At 34.5% G+C, this 22,488-nt stretch overlaps 1 pseudogene; it reads right to left on the reverse strand.

The window, feature by feature from the left end:
• LOC131411732 (E3 ubiquitin-protein ligase Mdm2-like) overlaps window positions 1-22,488 on the reverse strand; it is a 58,215-nt pseudogene that overhangs the window by 35,271 nt on the left and 456 nt on the right.

A 22,488-nucleotide genomic window follows, 5' to 3' on the forward strand; every position in this document is an offset into this window, starting at 1 on the left:
ACTTATCTAGGAAGATAATTCAACAGTTCAAGGCTACTATCTCAGAGAGCATAAATTTTACCTTTCTAAACGTTGTATAGAATCTATTCCCAGGTATGGCTACTGAAATGATAAACGCTGCATCTGATAAGCCCACTTATGTTAAGGCACACATTCTAGAAAACCCTAGAAACCAAAACCAACTGGAAGTGACTCTCAAGGCACTGAAACTAATCCATATACCCATTGAAGACCACCATGAAGACCATGTGAATGTATTGATCCCCTTAATAATTTCTCAGATGAAAACAACTAAGCCAGCAGTTTTAAATATAATGTAGAAGGTTTATTAGCAATTAAACCAATTCTTTTGTATATTAACAAGTGAGGCTATGCTGTTCCTTCAGTGTGATAAGCTGTTATTCTAGTTCTTCACCATTACAGATATAATATCTCTATAATGATCTTTCTTTCAGTCCTTACCTTTTATTTCTGGAAAGTCACTAAAAGCTGCTGGGATCTCAGGAATTACCTAACATACTTGCTAGTCAAAATAGAGAAAGTTGCTGCTAAGTTCAGTTTATGTAAATCCCATACCATACCTTTTGTCCAGAAAAATAAAGTGTCCATATGCTCAGTGTAGTTGTTCTCTTGATTGCTTGCTTGCTTGCAAAGAGAGATATTACCCAACAATGGGCAGCGTAAAGTAGATTAAAGTTGTTTTTGGCTACATTCACCCCATGGGCACCTTCGGGAGCAGCAGATATCTGCCATTGGCTCCAGCAGGTAAAAGGATGAGTTTATCTCTTAATAGATCAAGAAAATTCAGAAGAGAATCCACACAGGCAAGAAGACTTTGTTCTGGGCCAAGCTTACAGGACAGCAGGATTGGATGGCCACAGACTCTCCTGGTACATTTGGCTGTTCTTGTCCTATAATTTTGTGAATTAAGGCACAAATGTATTTTCTTTGATATAGGGAGCTTGAGGACACAGAGAAGCTTAATGGGAAAATGCTTTCCATTGGTCAAAAGACTTTTCTTGAAGAACATGTCTAAGTGTGCTTGCAAGTTTTAAAAGTGAAGCAGTTCCCCTACCCCCACCCCACCCCCATCCTGATATTTCCATCTATATAGCAGGATCCCCACTAGCATAATACTTGGGGCCATTCTCTGGCCCCTACATAATCCATCCCCCATAAGGAGAAGGGGAGCTTACCTTTTTAGTGAGTTTGGGAAGAGGAGATTGAACACGAATGGTCCACCTCTTTTCTTTTTTCTGTCTGTTAGAAGTTGGCAATTGCTTTACTGTGTCATAAGGTTTACAATCATGGATCCTGTTCCCTTCAGTGGTGAGGCCTGCGAGTTTCGTAGTGTATCCTCATATCCCCACATCTGACTCATTGACCAGTGAACCTTAAGAACTGTGAAGTCTAAAGTCACATGTGGAGAAATTTAGAAGAAGCCAAGTCACATGGTGTCTTATCTTCATAGTTTTCTTTAAAATTTGTTGATACTCAGTTTAGAATAACTTCTGTGCACTTAGTAACTTCTGTTTTGTTTCTCAGCCAGGTCTGTAGGTCACTAAGTGATTTTTTTAATAAAGCTTTGAGATTGTAGCTACTATCTTTCACCAGGGTTGAGGCAAGACCAATCAGAAAATTTCATGTCTTATTTTTTTTTCTTGCATTAATGCATCCTTAAAATTATACTCCTCATGAGTTGATATTTATGCTTGTGAATACTGGAAATTCAAATAGCAGTCCTATCTACTGAAATCTGGTAGATTTTATTAATGAACAGACAAATAGAAATGGAGGCCCCTGCCAGGTTTGAATATATAACCTTCACATGGATAGAGTTAGAGGAGAGCTGATCACAAATACTTGGACCACCTCTTCAATTACTATTATTCAAGAAAGCTTATACCTGGGGTGACTTAATCTTGAGAATTACCCTAGTGTGGAAACAGTGTCAGGTTATAGGAAAGTGGTAGAGAAATTGAAGAACAATTTAAATGAATATGAGATGGTATTTTAAGAAAAGTCTATCTTTGAAAATAACTGAAGAAGACATAGGAGCACCAAGCTAAAAGAGAAAAGGTATATACTTCAAAGAAATTCAAGGTTTTAGAGGCCATAATTCAAACGAAGTGGATAAAAAATGCACTTTAAGACCCAACATACCAAAATTTAACTACTTTTAAGGTTTTGGCTGGACCAGGAAGAAATGTTTTTTGATAACCAGGCCCTAAAAAGTGATCAGTGCTTGAGAAACCTTGAGAAACAGAAGAATATAGTGAAGATCACAGAGGTAAATTGAAATATTTCCTCTGGATGCAGTTAGGACTCAGGAAACTGTTGAGAAATGCCGTCTCAAAGCTACAGATAGAGTACATACTAAGCGCTAATAGAAAACTGCTTCCCTGAAGATTGTGGTAATTCCAATAACAGCTTATATACTGTTTTAAACAAATGTAATAGGGGAAGACTAGGAGTACTAGTATAAAATGTTCAAATTATTGTTGAGTGAGTTTCAAGATAAATTGATTATTATAAGTAAAGACATAGCTATTAACTGTTCTCTCAAGGAATATGTCATGGAAATTTTACAAAATAAGAAATCTAAGGCAAGATAAAGTATGAAACATATGAAACAGGGGGAAATAGGCAGATCTCAATAGGTAGAATACAGACCCTGGGTAGACATGGGATTGAGAGAAAAATAACTCTTAGACATGATTACCTTACTCAGGAGAACATGTTTTGACAGAACCGGAAATGAAAGGCAACACATTTCTTATTATAGAGGATCCCTGTAAGGTCTGAGACATATATTATAAAGAAACATGTAAAAGACCATTCAACAGAGAAAATTAAGCACAGCTGTTTTCCCAGCAATCTAAACAATGAACACATTTATACATCAAGAGGGACTCCAAGGAATATTGTGAGGGCAACACTCAAGTTGGAAGAACAGACAGAATTAGTTTGATAGATGTTTAGGGATTTTAGGAAATTGAAGACACCCAAATGTGACTGAATGAGGTCAAGCACTCTTTGGAGAGCAAATAACTAGAGTTGTCCACATTATAAACCAATGTTTTTGCCAGTAGGTTTGCCTGTCATCAATACAAACACCCCACTGTCGGGAGAAAGTGGCATCAGTAGAAATGTTTTAGATTCAGAGTGTAGAAAGAATACCTGATAATGGAAAAAGCAGGCACTTAGATGCTCTGAAGACTATCAGGACCAATGATAGGGAGGCTCATTATTCTCCATTCTGGTACTTTGCTAGGGCCAGAGTATGGGCAACAAAAAGAATCCCTAGAAATTAGCTTCTGATGCTGTCCTCAGTTAGTGGGATCACATCTACCCTCCTGGAGAATGAGAACATGGAACATGCTTTTCTTCCTTTCCTTTCTCTTTTTTCTTCTCCTCCTCCTTCTCTCCTCATTCTTTTTCCCTCCTTTGAATATCTCTTTTTAAAGAAACATAGAAATATGTGACTTCTTGTTTGGGGGAAGAAATATAACAAGATATGGTGACAGGGGATTTTAATATATTTTAACATTTTCTTCTTTAGATTGACTAGAGAATTGCATATTTTACTTTATTTTCTTTGGCTTTGCACATAATTTTATTTTGAAAAATGTGATAATGGAAAGTGATTTGTATTCAACTTGGGTCATAACTTTATTGGAATTTACATCAATCTTGATATTGTCATTTGATCCCATTACAGAATCTCTGATAGACTGTTTGGGCAAAGTGGCTTGAAATAATTTGGGATGGAACATTGGAAAATCTAGCCTTAGATATAGTATGGATATAGAATAGATTTGGTAACTGCACTGTTGTAATCAATTTTAGACTTTTTAGTAGCAAAATCTTTATTATCTAGTGGTATACCCAAGAAGACAATCAAGGAGAGTAGTTATTATTGAGGAAGTGGACTTTTGTGAGAGTAGAGCAGTAATATTGATCTCTTTCATGGTAGAAGAATAACCACAGTCTTGGTTGACCATAAACTTAGTGGCTAAGCCCAGTGAGTTGAGACAGAAAGACATGGAATATTTGGGGGAGGATACTTCTTCCTAAGCTGAGGTTTTCTTACATGGAGTTAAAGTCCCATAATTGTAGCAATTCTTGCCCCTCTGCTTTACTATTCCCATAGAGAGGTGAAGTAAGTCATTGTATTGGTGAGTCTAAGAGAACTGGATACAGGTAGCCAGCCTCCTTTATCCTCTTACTGAGGGACAAGCTGACCAGAGAAGACACATGTATTTTATTTCTTTTGGTTGTGCATAGAGCACAGAAAAAGCTGGCCCCTTTTCATGAAGGTGGACATGGTGATGCAGTTCTTGGGAATAGTTCAATTTAGGGAATGGTCAATAGCAAGAAGTTATAGGAAGGTCAAGTTCTCCTTGAGGAGTATCTCTGCCCATGTTGGAGCAATACAATGGACTCTGCCTAATCAACAAAGTGATGCGTAGTGAGAAAGCAGTGGGGACTGTAGGATAATAGGTGCAAAACTGTGCTACTAACTTCATAGCCTTAAAGGCAAGACTAAAATCAGGAGCTAATTCAAACAGAAACCCAGATGACATGTCAATGCCAGGTCAGGCATTAAAAAATCTTTAAAATGATCCAATAAATGATGACCGAGGCACCACCCATTTAGAAGTGCTGAGGATAATGGTGGGCACATTAAGTCTATAGTTGAGTAATTTAAAGTATTCTATCTAAAAAGAAATCTGGATATCTTAGAAACATAGTCTATCCTTACGGAGTCCCCCTTAAACAAAATAAACCAAGAGAGAAGACTGGGGTCCCTTAACTTGCACATTCGGGCAATGTGAGGCTGCCACCAGAAATTTCATTCTTGAAACTTATGAGACTCTAGTCATAGTCAACGAGTAGGAATAATTTATTGAAACCACCATTGTTTTCAGAGGAAAATGATTTTAATATACTTACCAGTTGTCTTTTCACTGTGTCAAGAAGAGATACCATCTACAGAAAACTGTATGCTTATTCCAAGTATTGGCTGGATTAGCACCAAGACAAAGTAAATTATATTTGCATGATCTTACCTTACTAAGTAATCAATAAAATAGAATTAGTCATGTTTACAAATTTTAAAAAGCCATTGCGCAACCCAATTCAGTTATATAGAAGTTTGCCTTTTGATAGTACAAAATATATTGACTTTGTTCAAATCTATAAAATCTATTTTACAAATGTTTTCATAATTTAAAAATAGTACCTTAGCTTGTATTTAATAGGGAAACAAGTTACCACAACAGCTTGTATTTAATAAATAAGTAAACTTTCACATTGAAGTCAACATGAGAAAATTGAAATATTTGATTCCATAGGTAACCAGTTCCCCAGTTTTCTTTAATAATTTATTCAAAAACTGACAACAAAAGATTAACTTGCAAGTTGTTTTTCTTTAAATCCCTAAATGATTCTTAAGTTTATAATTAATGAGTCTAAAGAAATAAACCATTTTTTTTGGTATCAGTAGATGTGCGAGGCGTTAAAACATGAACAATCAATCATTTAATTTATCATGCTTCTCACATTATGTTCCCTAGATCATTGATATGAGATCCTTTAACTCAATTTTTAAAAAATATGTGTTGAATGATGCACAGACTAAATCTCAGTATTTATAGAGGAATATGTGTCAATGTCATAACTTCCTCATCCATGTCCGATTATTCTCCATTTTTAACAATATTCAATTCATTTTTGCTAAAAAAAAAAATTCATTCCCAGGAGAGGTAAGAACTTTACTTTGTTCAGCAAACTTGATGGGTGGGTGTATTATCTTTCATACTTGCATTTTATTAACAACCAATTCATCTCTACACATACAATTCACAGATTATTAAGTGAAAAAGCTTTCATTAATAATTAATGACATTTTCTTTATTTGCTGAAGACTGAAATTCAGTGAGCTGAGAACTTTTCTTAATCTTTTTAAACAATATCTAGCAAAATTCTGAGTTTCATTATATTGTACTCCTATGATATTCTGGGGCTATATATGTCTTATAGTCAAAATATTTTGAATAGGTTAATCAAATTTATCCAACTTTTATTGTCTCCACTTTGACAAAACAGTGTAAGATATAGAAACGGAAAATATGTGAGATTCTTTTTTCTCTGTAGGGATTTCTTCAAGTAGTATGTCCTGATTTACTATGTTCCTTCTATTAATTCGTGCGTTCAACAAACAGTTATTGAGCTCTGACCATGTGCCAGCACCATTCCAGAACCTGAAGATTAAGTGGTGTTGAAAACATTGTTTTTGCTCTCTTTGCCCTTAAAAGAACAGGAAATAAGCAATAGATCGATAGTTTAGTTTGAAATAACATCAGAATAATGTTCTTTAAAATGAAATATATCTGAAATTAAATTTCTTTGTATAGTTTTTGTGTTTGTATGTTCCAAATGCATATCTAAAGAATGAATCAAAACCTGTTTTTCTCAGTAGTAAAGCAATGGAAATAATTATTTAGCTTCCCAAGGGGACCTCAGACGTGGAAAAGTTTTGTAAGCTCTCTGAAGACAATGACCACATGTGGCTGGTTCATCAAATATTTACTGAACACAATGAGTAATTTTAGTATATAAAGGAAAAAAATAAATCTGGTTCGTGATTTTAAAAATCACATTGCTGCATATTTACATAAAAATCTGTGCAAATTACTATTTTAATGCTTCCTGTCATTCTCAATACAATTCCCTTGCCCATTCACTTCCCCACTCTTCTGGAAGATAATATCTTATTTTCTCTCTTCTAAAACCTCGTAACCCTTTTCCCCTTTCTCCACATACAGCTGATGTCTTTCTTTCCTACCTTACTGGAAAATAAAAGCGATTAGAAATGACATTTCCGGAGCTTCTCTTATTACGCATGCCCACCTATCTGCAGCCACACTCCAGTGATCGTTCTTCTCTGGAGTTACCATAAATGAATGTCTTCTGGTTCTAACACAAGTTCCTCAACTTGCGCATGAGATTTTATGACTTTCGCCCGTTCTAGGATATTACTTCAATGTCTGCTCTCTTCTGTACCTTAAATTCTATCTCCCTGCTGTATCTCTCCCATCCGCATGAACAGATCCTATTCTCTCTATACTACTTCCCTCTCTTGCTGTTGCCTTTTCTTTCCAGCAAACCCTTCAAAAGTGTTGTCTATATTCACTACTACTGGTTACTTCCCTCTCTATGTTGAGCCCTCTTAATTTAGTATTTCACCTCCACCAGACTCCTGAAAATTTTCTTTTTAAGGTCACCAATGACCTCCACATTTCTAAATCAATAATCAATTATCCATCCTTGTCTTACCTGGCCTATCAACAGCATTTAACAGTTGATTACTGTCTCTTGCTAGAAACGTTTTTTCTCCAATTGATTTCCAGGTTACTACAATCTCTTGCTTTCCTCCTACCTCACTACCACTCCTCCATCTCCTTGGCTGGTTCTTCCTCACCTCCACAAGCACTTAAATTCCAATGGTCAGTCTTCTTATTGACTCTCCTCATTCTCTTTATTCACTGCCTTGATGATTACTTCCAGTTACATAATTTTGAATACTTTCTCTTCGTTGATGACTCGCAAGTATATTTCCCCACCCTGGACCTTATCCCTGAACTCTGGGCTTGTGTATGCAACTTCCTACTTGACATCGCCAATTGGATTCATAACTGACATTTCAAATCAACATGGTAAGTAACTGAATTATTGAACCATCCCCACCTCCATGAAAAATAAAGGCTCTTCTACAGTTTTCCTACACTAGTGTTATTACAACCTCATCCATCCATTTGTTCAGACCAAACCTTGGAATTATTCTTCACTCTACCCTTCTCTTCCTCATCACACACACTCTAATAGCAAATTTATAATCTCTCCTCAAAATATATCCAGAATTTGACTACCATTCACCACCTCAACTGCCCACACTGTCCAAGCTACCGTCATCTTTCACTTGATAATGCCGAACCGTTTGCCAATATAGTACATTTCCACTAGCAATGTGTTCGACATTCTCACCACATTTGGTATTGTCAGTCTTTAGTAGTAGATATGCAGTGACATTTTATTTTGATTTAATTTGCATTTCCCTGGTTACTGATGATTCTTCACACATTTTCATATTAGCCATTTGGATATCTTCCTTTGTGGAGCTCCTGTTTAAACTTCTGGCCTACATTTCAATGCCATACTTTTTCTTATTGATTTGAAGCTATTTTTTATATGTTTTGGATATAAAACCCTTGTTGATTACATGAGTTCTAAATATCGCCTACTCAACAGCTTGGTTTTTTGTCCTCTTAACTGTAGCTTTTAATGAAAGTTGTTTTTACTCTTGGTAGTCAAATTTATTCTCTTTCCTTTATGGGTAGTGGTTTTTTATTTCTTTCATTTTATTTTCCTATCCCAAGGTCTTGAAGATATTCTCCTATATTATCTTCTGAAAGTTGTGACTTTCACATATAAATATAAAATCTCCCAGAATTTGATTTTGTGTGTACTATGACAAAGGAGCCACACTACTTTTTTTTTTCACATGGGTATCCAATCTCCCTTTGGAAAAACAGTTCTTTTTCCCACTGATCATCAGAATCACCTCTAAAGCAAATAGAGTGTCTAAATAGGGCAATTTTCCCCTCGGGCTCTTGGTCCCATTCTATTAAAGGATGATGAAAAGTCTTCTAAAGCAGATGAAAAAACTAAGAAGTCATAAAGAAAAATATTGGTAAATTTGATTTGATATTATTAAAATAGATTATTTTGTAAAGTCTTGGCCTGATATAAATATCAAAATCAAAGTCAACAGATAAGCAACAAACTGAGGAAATATGCTTGCCATATTTAAGATGTAGTGTACTTGTGTGAATCAGTATGAAAATAGTGGACAACACAATGGTAAAAAAAGGATAAGAAAATAGGGGTAGAGAGGTCACCAGGAAATCAATGATAATGGTTCACAGACATATAAATACTTTTATTTTTCCCATAGTTAAAATATGAAATTTAAAACAGCAGTGAAATGCAATTTTCTTCCTATCAGAATGGCAAAGGTTATTTATATGTTAGAATGTTCTGTTATTATAGAATGAAAACTGGCTCTTTCACATTCTATTGGTGGGCAACGACATATGTGATACCTTTTAAAATGCACGTCTCTACTGACCTGGGTATTCCGCTTGTGCATGTGCTCATCAACTCATTTTATCCTCACAAAGCCCTGTGAAGCCGGCACTATTACTATTTCATTTTACTTATGAGGAAACTAAAACAAATAAAGGTAAAGTGGCTTGCTCAAGATCAAAACTAGTAAAAAAAAAGAGCCAAAATTTGATTTTAGGTAGTCTGACTCCAGACTCTAGGCTCTTACCGAATTTTGTTGGCTCTCCATGAATATGTGAGGATGTTCATTGCTGTAGCTTTATCAATACAGTATTAGATATAACATAAATGCCACACAGTATAGAAATTTTTTTAAAGTGCCTTCATGCAATGTAATACAAAACAGTCATTAAGAAAATCATGCTGTAAATCTGTAAGTGTTGATTAAAGGATACATAAGAACCTGGTGATGCTGATTAACTTTGTTGTCTATCCTGGAAATCTGGAGTCAAAGGCAGATTTATTTTTCATTATACCATAATCTTGTGTGGTTTCAAAGTTTTTGACATAGGCATTTGATGTCCTTTTTTTTTTTTTTTCAAGAAATAAGCAGAATAGTAACCTCAAACATGTCTTGGTAATGAGAAAATGTGGTAAAAACGGGTAATCAACACTGTCTGGACCATGTCCGCCCTAAGGCCTGCACCAGACATGCATGCTTTGTAAAGAAGGCTTTTCATTCGTCTCTGCCTGCCACCAATGTAGAATGCTAGGAACTGTGCCTAGAGCAGATCTGGTATTAGAAGCAGGCTGGGATTTAGCCCTTCACTTAGTTATTAAGAGAAAAATATAAATGTAATTGTATCCATGACGTTTGGGAGGCAATTTGCGGAGGTGGCCCAAAGCTGCGGGGCTTCCTGCAGGGTTCTATCATGCCTTCCAAGAACCCTAATAGTTCCTTCCTCAGAAGAAATGTCAAGCTGCTCATGCTGTCAACAGAGCAGATGCTCTGCTGACGTCTTTGGGGAACAGTGTCAAGTGACTAGAAAATGGATGCCAAAGATAAAATAAAATTCTTACCCTATCACTAAATTTCATGTTCCCCGTGACCTGGTGTTTGGTCATCTACCCCAGGCCTCAGTGTTCGCAGCAGCCCCAGCTGGGGGATACTCAGCCATGCGCTTACTGGGACACCAGAGGGCTTAGCTCTCTCTCTGCATCTTTCACAAGATGTTCTTTGGAACTATGAAGAACGTGTCTATTTAATTTGCTTTACTTTGTGAAAGTTTCCCCTCTTATCTGACAACCTTTACTTGGGAGGTATCATCTTTCTTTCAACATATGACTTAAAAATATTATCTTTGTATCTGTTGTCTATTTTTTTTTCAGTTTCCTCTAATATTTATATAATTTTTTCATAAGAAACTTTTACTAAGACACAAAGTAAGCAATAAAGATACAGAAATGTAATTATTTTCCCTGTACTTTCTTATGCATTACTTTATTTGAAATTAACCCCCTCTCCCCCACACGCAAGCCCTCTCAGCTCCATTTTATAGAGGAGGAAAGTGAAATCCATGAGTTAATAACTTGTCCAAAGTGATACAACTAATTGGAGGTGGAGGTGGGTTGAGCACTCCAGTCTGTGTGTTTTCCCACACACTAAGAGCGTGTTCTCTGTGATTGGTGTCTTCATCCTCATTAGATAGTATAGCTTAGTTTTAAAAATTCTAAAAGCTAAAGTTATTAATGTAGTGATATCTTACTGCAGAAAATTTGGAGAATTCTGGACAACAAGAGGATGATGGGGAGGAAGGGGGAAGGGAGAAGAGGATACAGGTGAAAAGAAAGGGAAAGAATTTTGACATTTGTTTGCTAAATATTTATTCATATTTTTTTGCATTATGAATTATATTTTTATTTTCATTTCCACATTAGAAGTGTGCTTAATTTTATGAGTTCTTTCTCATTCTGTTCTATTGTGGCCTGAAGCATATACAATTTTGACAGACACTTCTTTAGGGAAAAGAATATCAAATTAGTAAACATTTATTCATAATGAGAAAAGAAATTACAATAAATAACATAATCATGATAAAATCCAGGAAAGCAATATAATGTTTTATTTATAACATTTCTAACATTATTCTTTATTTTTCCTACTTTTTATTTTGGCTACATTTTCCTTAATTGTCCCTTTACTTGAGAATGATTTTGTAATTATAATTTCTGATATGAGAATGCAAAGTCAATTCAATCTTCCTCTAGTGACATAAATTAATTTCCTTTAATAATTGATATTTTAGGAAAGATTGATTCAGTTTCATAATGTGTTATTGGAAATGTCATTTACAATTTTAAGATGTAGTCAAATTTGGGAAAACTATAAATTTTCTTTATATTTTAGTTGTAAGATTCAGAATATTATTGAACGTATATAAGTGATAAACAAAAATAAACAAAAATAAAACAAAATAATGAAATAGAATTTGTGTTATTTAATAAAAATTTTGTTGAACAGAAAAAGTATATATCTACTCATATCCATATACACACATATATATGCATATATATACATATATTTTTTTTAATGTAGAAAATCACCTTTGACTAGACATTTCTGAAAACTGAGTTCTCGTCTTATAATTTTGTATATCTGATGATTTGAGTAATTTTCACAGAATGGTTTCTGGCACTGTACAATTCCAATATTGTCGTTCCTTTGTTACATTTCAAGCTCTAGGAAATGTATTTCTAGCTCTAGGAAACACAGGACACATTCCCAATTGTGACACAACTTTTGGCCATGCACTTTTGTGTCAGGGCATCAAGAATCACCGCAGTAGACATTTCTTGTTAGTCATTTCTACATCAGACCAGCTAATAATAATTTGATTTAATGTGAAATGAACCACACAATAATTTCTAAATCAATCGATTGTCCTTTTAATCAATAAGGCCAAATCAAAAATACTGTTTCTTTGTAATAACAATACTTTGTTTTTGTTTAATATTTGCCAGTGTGAATTCAACATATTTTTCTATTATTTTTTTTAATAGTTATTGTTGATCACTCCATATTTTGCAAAATTCGTTGACGTAATGAGGTAACGAATATGGAATCTCAATAAAGAAGTTGAAGCTACAAAATAGAACCAAATAGAAATCCTACAGCTGAAAAATACAAACTCTTCAGTGAAAAAGAAAATTATTGGATAGGCTTAACAGCAGATTGGACACCAGGAAAAAATCAGTTCATTTGAAGAAAGAGCAATCGAAACTATCAAAACTAAGTCACAAAGAAAAAACTAAAAAAAAATGAATAGTGCCTCAGTGACCTGTGGGATAATTTAAAGAGCTTTAATATACATGTCAAAAGAGGAAAAATAAGAGGAAAAGATTTGGGCAGAAAATATATTTGATGAAATAACGGTGAAAAATTTTCCAAACTTGATGAGACGTAACCACAAAGACCTAAGAAGTTCAAGGAACCCCAAGAAGGACAAATAGAAGAGAACCACACCACGCACATCCAAACCGGATTGTTAAAAGCCAGTGATAAGGAAAGACTCTGAAAAGTAACCAAAGAATTAAGACACATTTCTTCTCATAAACAATTCAAGCCAGAAGAAAGAAGAACACATTTTTGTACTACCTTAAGCTTCTTGAGTGAAATGAGCAGTCATTAGAAGGTTATGAGCAGAGAAATGATATAAACTAACTTATATTTTCAAAGGATCACCTTGGCTTTTAGGGTGAAAATAGATTATGGGGCAGAAAATGAATAGAAGCAGAGAGACATTTTAGGAAGTTATTATAGTAAAGCCAGAGGTGTGCTGATGGTGGCTTGGACCAGAGAGGAAGCAATTAATGTGGTGAGAAGTGGGAAAATTTGGGATATATTTTAAAGGCAGAAGCAACATCATTTCCTAACAGATTAGATATGGGATATGAGAGAAGGAAAGCATCAAACATGACTCAATGTTTTGTCCTGAGAAACTGGAGTGACGAGGTAGCCATAAATTGACTTGGCGAAAACTATGGTTGATACAGAGGGTTTCTTTTTGTGGTGGGGGGAGGGGAGAGAAATCAGGAGTTTAGTTTTGAACATGTCAAGTCTGAGTTTTCTATTAAAAATTCTGTTGTATTGTTGAGTATGCAGTTACATATATCAGCTTGGAGTTTAGAAGAGAGAGCTAGTCTAGGGGTATAAATTTGTGGGGCATTGGTACGTAGATTACGTTTAAAACCATGAGAATCTGTATGATCACTGATAGAGTTAATGCAGATAGAGCTAAAGAGTGGAGGAAAGGCTGAGCTCTGAAGCACTCAACCGTAGGAAAGTCGGGGAGAAGGAGAGATGCCAGCATAAGATACTGAGAAGGATTGGCCAGTGACAGCGGAGGAAACCCAAGAGTATGATTCCACAAAGCAAACTGAAGAAAGTTCATCAAGAAAAAGGTAGTATTTAATAGTGCAAATCATAGTCACCATCACACAAAGAAATTATATGTTTCTAATACCAGAAAATATGACTAATGTCTACTTTTTATATCAAAAGTTTATAATTCCCAGAACATTTATTTCACAGAATTTTTGATTGGGGTACAGGGAGAAAAAAGGACAGAATTGAAAATCATTTGCATTCCTGTTTGAGTGGGATGATTTATATGTGCCCTTGTACAACATTCCTTCACTGAGGTAATTTGATATGATTCTCCAAATATTTTTTTAATTGAAATATCTTTCACATTCCATAAAATTCACCAACTAATCCCAGAACATTTTTCATTACCCCCCAAAGAAAGGCTGTATCCATTATCAGTCACTCTCTATTCCTGTTTCCTCCACTCTCCCTCTACCCCACCAACCCCTGGCAACCACTAATTCCTTTTCTATCTCTATGAACTTGCCTATTCTGAACATTTCATATAAATGGAATCATACAATATATGGCTTTTTATATCTGACTTTGTTGTATTAGCATAATGTTTTCAAGGTACATCCATGTTGTATCATGTATCAATATTCATTCCTTTGTGTGTGTGTGTGAGGAAGATCAGCCCTGAGCTAAAATCCGATGTCAATCCTCCTCTTTGTTGCTGAGGAAGACCAGCCCTGGACTAACATCTATGGGACGCTGCCACAGCATGGCTTGAGAAGCGGTGCATCGGTGCACACTGGGGATCCTAAGCTGCAAACCCTGGGCTGCCGAAGCAGAGCACGTGCACTTAACCGCTGCGCCACCGGGCCGACCCCTGCCTTGTATCTCCTTACTGACTAATGATGTTGAACAGCTTTTCTCATACTTATTGTCCATCTTCTTTGGAGAAATGTTATTTCAAATTATTTGTGCATTTTTAAAATTGAGTTATTTGTCTTTATATTGTTGAATAATAAGATTATATATATATTTTTTTCTGTATACTATACTTTATCAGATACATGATTTGCAAATATCTTCTCTCATTCTGTAGATTAACTTTCTATTTTCTTGATAGTGTTCTTTGAAATGCAAAGACTTAATTTTGATGAAGTTTAATTTACCTATTTTTTCTTTGGTTGCTTTTACTTTAGATGTCATAGCTGAAAAAACCATTGCCATATCCAAGGTCACAAAATTTTCTCACCTGGTTTCCCTTAAAAATTTTATAGTTTTAGTCCTTACATGTTTTTCTTCAAGTCATTTTGAGTAATTTTTGTATATTTTATGAAGTATGATTCCAATTTCATCATTTTCTGTGTAAATATCCAGTTATCCCAGCACAAGTTGTTAAAAAGATTAATTTTTCCCCATTGATTTGCCTTGTTATTATTGTCAAAAATCAATTGACCACACATGTATAGGTTTATTTCTGGACTCTCAATCTATTTACTTGATCCGTATGTCTGTCCTTAAGCCAGTACCACATTGTCTTGATTACTGTATCTTTGTAGTAAGTTTTGAAATTAAGAAGTGTGAGTCTTCTAACTTTGTTCTTTTTCAAGATTATTTTGAGTATTCTGGGTCCCTTGAGTTTCCATGTGCATTTTAGGATCAAGCTGTCCATTTCTGGGAGAAAAAATTCAGCTGGGATTTTGATAAGAATTGCATTGAATCTGCAGATCAGTATGGGGAGTACTGCCATCCTAACAATCATCTTCTAATCCATGAACGCAAGACGTCTTTCCATTTATTTAAGTCTTTGAATTCTTTCAAATATTTTATAGTTTTAAGTGTATCAGTCTTACACTTCTTTTGTTAAATTTAGTACTAGTTATGTTAAGTTTTTTATGCTATTATAAGTGGCTTGTTTTCTTAATTTTATTTTGAATTGTTCATCGCTACTATATAGAAATACAATTGACTTTTACTTGAGTGTTTTTTACATCAATGGTTAATTACCAGAAACTAAGCAGAAAGTTCCTCTTTCCCCTCAATTTTTAAATAAAAGTTGTGTTTAATTAAAGAGATATATCTCTTTGTTTAATTTCCTTCTAATATGAAGGAAATGCCCTTGCGTAATATCATAGAATGCCTGGCTCATTTCTTCACTAGAAAGGTGTTTTTTCTCACTCCTGTCTCCTGAATTCTGAGAAGATTAATATTCTGCTATGGAAGAAAACTTCCATTTCAAATGAGGATTTCCTATTTTCTCCTGGTCTGCTTGTCTCTCATCTGAGGCAGATCCAAACCCTAATTCCTACAGCTGATGGTAATACCGATGGAGATGGAGATGGGAGATGGTGGTGGTTTGGAGTGGTGTGTGTGTGTGTATGTGTGTTATGTGTGTGTGTGCATGTATAGGCAAACTTTTGGTGATTTTCTATTTGAATATCAGTAACAATTGCCAATCTAAAATCCTAACAGAATTTTTCTGGTAGCTACTAGGTATATGTCTGACTTGGAGAAAAGAGACATTTCCTGTATAGGTTTTCTTGAGAAACAAAGTTTATTTAAGCAGTGTCAAGGTAGATAAATGAAGAATGCAGTTGTTTTAACTTTAATATACAGCAATGAACTCATTAATTTTGATGGATTACAGACAGAAGTTAAAAACAAAATAAAACTTGTTTTCTTATTCCAAGCAGCAACTGGAATTTTTCTCTCTCAGCCTGCTTTTCTTATTTGTGTGTGTGGAGTGTGATGGACTATTGAATCCTGACAACCTGTTGGGTGAGATCCAACAATAATCAGTCAGATCAATGCAACCCAGACGGCCCTCATGGGACATGACAAGAAATTCTGCTTTCCTTTAGGATGCAATTACCCTGCTGGATGCTGTAGAGAGTGACCTCCTTTACTCTCGCATTTATTGAATGGAGACCTAATGTCTGGTCTCATTTCAAAGTCCTGTCTGCAGTGCCTATCCCAAGACCAAGTACAGTACACAGTGAACCACCATAGCTGCCAAGAATCAGTATTTTGAAAAGCATCTTTGCCAGGAGATTATAATGCCTGTTCCTGTTAGAAGCAATATTGCTTTTTCTGGCTCATTTAATGTAAAATGCAATTCAGTTTCAAAGATAAGTACTTTAATTCACAAATGGTTGACAGCAGTAGGAATATAGTGTAGGATCTGAACTTAAAAATAGTTTGGGTCTGATTACAAGTATTTCTGCACTGAGGAATATTTAACAGGATAGGAACTGAATAGAGGATATTAGTATTTGTCTTATCAGTTCAGGAATAAAGACACACTGAAGGTATGACAATTGAGTAATGGGACTTGGAACTAAAGTCATGATCTTCTATTTCATATTAAGAAACATTTTGAAGAAGTAGTGTATAGGTTTCATTAAAATTTATGCTGTGATTTATTTTATTAAACTTCTACAGTGATTTATTAGACATAATTGCAAAGAAGAGGTAGTTCAGTTTTTCCCTATTTGGCTAGAAGTTAAGTACTCTTGAGTCTAAACTTGGAGGACATGTCCTTATAAAAATGGAACTCATAATTAATGTTTCTGTGCATTTCCTATAATCCAAACATGCAAGAGGGAACATTTAAATGCCTAGCAATTAAAATGAAAACATTTTACTTTTACTGGCAGGCTTTTAACTTTTCAGTTCATCATATTTATAGTTATCATTATTAGACATCTGGAAAAATATAGTTATGCTTGCTATTTATATTACCAACCAAAGACTTTGAATCACTTTGTAGACATGATCTCATTAAGGCTCTCTACATCTCTGTGAGGTAAGTGCAATTATCTTCATTTTATTGAGTTTAAATTACTTTCTAAGGTGTCAAAGAAAATTGTGACAGGATATGGAAAAAAAATCAAGGTCCCTCAGTGTCCACTCTAGTGGTAAATCCTGTTCAATAAAATCAGAAAGAAATGAATCCAGTTTTAAGTGCATAGGGCTTAATTTTCTACAAATAGTCATTTGATGTAGCTATATGAGACATAACATTTTTCAGTTATGCCATTTCCAGTATAATTTATCAGCCTGACCCATATTCTAATGTATTTTTCAAACCAATATTTTATATAATGACATTTTCCTAAGTTTTCTGGGAGAAAGTTTTACCAAGAGGTAGAAATAAAACTTACTTTCTCTGTGACTGTTTTTACTTATTAAAGGAGTTCTCATTGCCTTTCTAATTATTTGTACTTTTTCAATCTCTGCCATCCACAGCCACTTTTATAATCTAGGCTTGATTTTCAGGTGGTTGAGCCACTTTTATAATCTAGGCTTTATTTTCAGGTGGTTGTTTAAAATGCATTCCTCTTTACATTTTAGGGAAATGGCACAGGACTTGCCAGTGTTCATCGTGTGGGTTTACTGAGTTATTACAGAATTGATTGTCTTTACTATAAATGATCCCTACTCCTAGACTTTATCAATGCTGAATACTTATGCTAGCATTTTTCCTTCTAGTTTTGCTTCCAGATTCTCAAATATAACAGGTATTAGAACTGATTGTGTTATTCTCCTTTTACTATAAACATTAGCCCTCATATATGGTCAATTAATTTTCAACAAGGGTGCTGAGACCATTCAAAGGGATAAGAACAGTCTCTTCAACAAATGGTGCTGGAAAAACTGGATGTTCACGTGCAAAAGAAGGAAGTTGGATCCTTAACTTATGTCACGTAGAAAAAGTAACTCAAAATGGATCAAATATCTAATCTTAAGAGCGTCATTATAAAAGTTTTAGAAGAGAACATAAAGGGAAATCTTCATGACCTTAGCTTTGGCACTGGTTTCTTAAATATGACATGAAAAGTACAAACAACAAAATAAACAAGATCATCATCAAAATTAAAAAATATGTGTGCATCAAAGAACACTATCAATAAAGTGAAAAGACAAACTGCAGAATGGGAGAAAATAAATCATATATTTGATAAGGGTTTAATATCCAGATTATATAAACATCTCTTATAACTCAAAGACAAAAAAAAAAAACAATTAAAAAATGGGCAAAGGACCTGAATAGATATTTCTTCAAAGAAGGAATACACAAGTGGCCAATAAGCACATAAAAAAGATAATCAACATCATTAGTCATTAGAGAAATACGAGTCAAAACCACAATGAGGTACCACTTCACACTCACTAGGATGGCAATAATAATGAAAATAACAAATGTTGAAGAGGATGTGGAGAAATTGGAATTCTTGTACACTATTTGTAGGAAAGTAAACTGATATAGCCACTGTGGAAAAATATCAGTTCCTCAAAAAGTTAAACATAGTGTTATCATACGACCTAGTGATTCCACTTCTAGGTATATTCCTCAAATAATTGAAAACAAGGACTCAAACAAAAACTTGCATGCCAGTGTTTGTAGAAATATTATTTACGATAGCCAAAAGGTAGAAATAATCCAGAGGTCTATCAACAGATAAAGGGATTAGCAAATGTGGTATATAATAGACTGTTATTCCATCATAAAAATAAAGTACTGATACATGCTACAACTTGGATGAACCTTGAAAATATGCGAAATGAAATAAACCAGACACGAAAGGACAAATATTTTATGGTTCCGCTTATATAAAATATCTAAAATAAGCAAGTTCAGAAGACGGAAAGTAGATTACAGGTTGTCAGGGGCCAAGGGTAGGGATAATAGGGAGTTATTGATTAATGAGTACAGAGTGCCTATTTTGAATGATTTTAGAGAGAGTGATATTATGGTTTGTACAACATTGTAATGTAATTAATGTTACTGAATTATACACTTAAAATGGTTAAAATGGAAAATTTTCTGTTATATATATCCTACCACACACAAAAAAAACTTACCCTTTTCATTTCAACCTAAACTACACAAGGTTCAAGTGAAACACACATATTTAGTTTTCTGTTTTCCAAAATGGACAGCTCTTTATTGGTTTTTATAGTTAAAATAATACAGAAAGTGTTGAAAACGTATCTTTCATTTCAACCCCTCCCCCTAATAAACATTTAATAGTTGAAAAAAACATTCTATTCGACAGTATATTTGGAATCTCTTTGGCAAAATACATGTTGTATATAATAGGGATAGCCACATTTGTACATTGTACATTGTACATCTGTACATATGAGAACCTAAAGTTTTTCCAGGAATAACATACACAGCTTTTGGTGCATGCATTGGTGATAACTGTTTTGGCTGCTCTGAGAACCTGTTAAATTCTTTGTTTAGTCTATTCCGAATAGGTAAAGTTGCATTATGGCTATGTTACAGTATATATTACACGATATGCAGCCACAAGAGGCATGTTTTCCAGTTTGGGAGGCATAAAACAACCACGCAAATACAAATTTAAGAAAACCTTCTACTACAAAAATATAAAGTCCAGAGTAAAACATTTTTACAATGGAAATCAAAATAATTATACTTATATATTCTCAATTTGATTATAAAAGCATTCATTTAGCTATTGGCAGGGGAAAACCTTACACTTTTTTTCAAATAATTAGCAAACATCTAATGTAGTTTATTTTGAACATTTTTTGTGTGTGTGAGGAAGATCAGCCCTGAGCTAACATCCATGCCAATCCTCCTCTTTTTTTGCTGAGGAAGACTGGTCCTGAGCTAACATCTGTGCCCATCTTCTTCCACTCTATATGGGACGCTGCCACAGCATGGCCTGACAAGCAGTGCATAGGTGTGCGGCCAGGATGCGAACCCGGGCCACCAGCAGCAGAGCGCGCGCACTTAACAGCTACGCCAGGGGCCGGCCCCTATTTTGAACATTTTTATTGCTAATTAGAATAACAAATAAATGAAGTGTTGTTTTACAAAACTGCTATATGTAAATGTGTGTATATATACTTGGATATATATATATGACCAAGCCAAAATTTTCAGAAAGCAGTTATTAATATTTCTATATGTGAGATACACTGAAATTATCTTTTCTAATACATTCTTCCCTTCTTCATTTTTTAAAAATGATGTCACAGCCTTGAGCCATTAATGGGTCATGACTAGCAGTTAGAAAACACTAAAAGAGTGAATTTCTGAGAAGGATTCCTGGCATGAAGGTGAACAGCGGGTGTATATAATAGGTAGCTGTACTTTTTTTCTATCAATCGTGATGCTAAACGGCAGTTACGCCCAACTTTATAACGATCAACTGAGCTGCTTCCTGCATCTACACAGCCTGTGGAAAGGAGAGATTAACCTAGATTTCTAGATAAATTTCCATTATCTGTGAAAAGTAAAAATATTGTTCTAACTGCCATTTTAATTCATCAAATAAAGGTAAATGTCTTTGAAAAAATGCCTTGAAAAGCGCTGTAGGTAGGACTGGGTGTTCTTAGCTGGTGCTTAAGCTTCAGAGAAAAGAGAAAATCTCCCTCCCTCCACCCCACCCCTGCCTCTCTCTCTCTCTCTCTCTCTCTCTCTCTCAGTCTCTGCCTGTCTCTCATTTCTTCCATGGAGATGAAAGATAGAGGAAAACAAAGGAGATAAACTATTAGAGCGGTTATTCTTTTTCTGGCCTTGCTACAGTTTCTTGGACTTTTAGTCAATATTGTACGGAAGACGGTGGAAGCAGACATCTTTGCCTTGTTTCCAATATTAAGAGGAAAACTATAAATTTTCATCTATAAGTGTCCACAAGTAGGTCTTTTATCAGATTGAGGAAATTCCCTTCTACTAATTTACTGAGACCTTTTATTATGAACAGGTGTTGGGATCTAGCAAATGCTTTTTTCCTCTATAAATATTGATCTTTTTATTTCTATCCATATGGTGGATTATATATGATTCTTTTTGAATGTCAGAGCAACCTTGAATGCATGATATGAATTCATCTTGACTGTTATATCTATATATATGTATTGCTATATTATTTGGTGAAACAAGAATTTCTAAATCTATGTTCATGTGGTCTATGGTTTTCTGTTCTTTTAATGCCTTTGTCTGATTTTGATATCATAGTAATGCTGGCCTCATAAAATGAATTGAGAACTGTTTCCTCTTTATCTATTTTTTGGAAGATTTTTTTTTTTTAGCGTAGGTTGTATTTTTCCCTAAATGTTTGGTAGAATTCACCAGTAAAACCAACTGGACTCAAATTTTTCTTTGAAAGTTTTAAACTATAAATTCAATTTCTTTAACAGATATAATTCTATTTAGTTTATTGAGTTCATCTTAAATGAGCTTTTGTAGTTTGCGTCTTTCAAGGAATTAGTCCATTTTAACTAAGTTGATACATTTATTGTAAAAGTGTTTGTTTATAATATTCTCTTATTATCCTTTTAAAATTTAAATTTTTCAGTAGTTCTATATTTAGAGAAAAATTGCAAAGATAGAACAGAGTGTATACCACATACCATTTCTTCTATTAATATCTTACATTAGTATTGTAATGTCTCAACTAATGAACCAAGTATGACACATTATTATTAACTAAAATTCATACTTTATTCACGTTCCACTACTTTCCCCCTAATGTCCTTTTACTATTCCAGAATCCCATCTAGGATACTACATTAGATTTAGTTATCATGTCTTCTTAGGTTTCTCTGGGCTGTAACAGTTATCAGACTTTCTTGGTTTTTGATGACCTTGACAGTTTTGAGGGGTACTGGTCAGGTGTTTTGTAGAATGTTCCTCAATTTGGGTCTGTCTGATATTTTTCTCATGGGAAGACTGTAGTTATGGATTTTGGGCAGGACAACAGAGATAAAGTATCATTCTCAACATATTGTATCAGAGTACATGCTCTCAATGTGATTTATCAGAGGAAACAAAACAAATTCACATTTATTGATATATCTGATATGTTTAGTCTCAATTAAATCGTGTTCTTCTACGTTATTTTTCTGTGTGCATTTTATTTACTGTGGTTCTCTTTGCAGTCTTTCTGCCTCTCTGTCTGTCTTTCTCTCTTGCTCTATTGATCTTGTTCTCATTTTCAATC

The sequence above is a fragment of the Diceros bicornis genome, chromosome 12 (assembly GCF_020826845.1).
Source record: "Diceros bicornis minor isolate mBicDic1 chromosome 12, mDicBic1.mat.cur, whole genome shotgun sequence".
Lineage (NCBI taxonomy): Eukaryota > Metazoa > Chordata > Mammalia > Perissodactyla > Rhinocerotidae > Diceros > Diceros bicornis.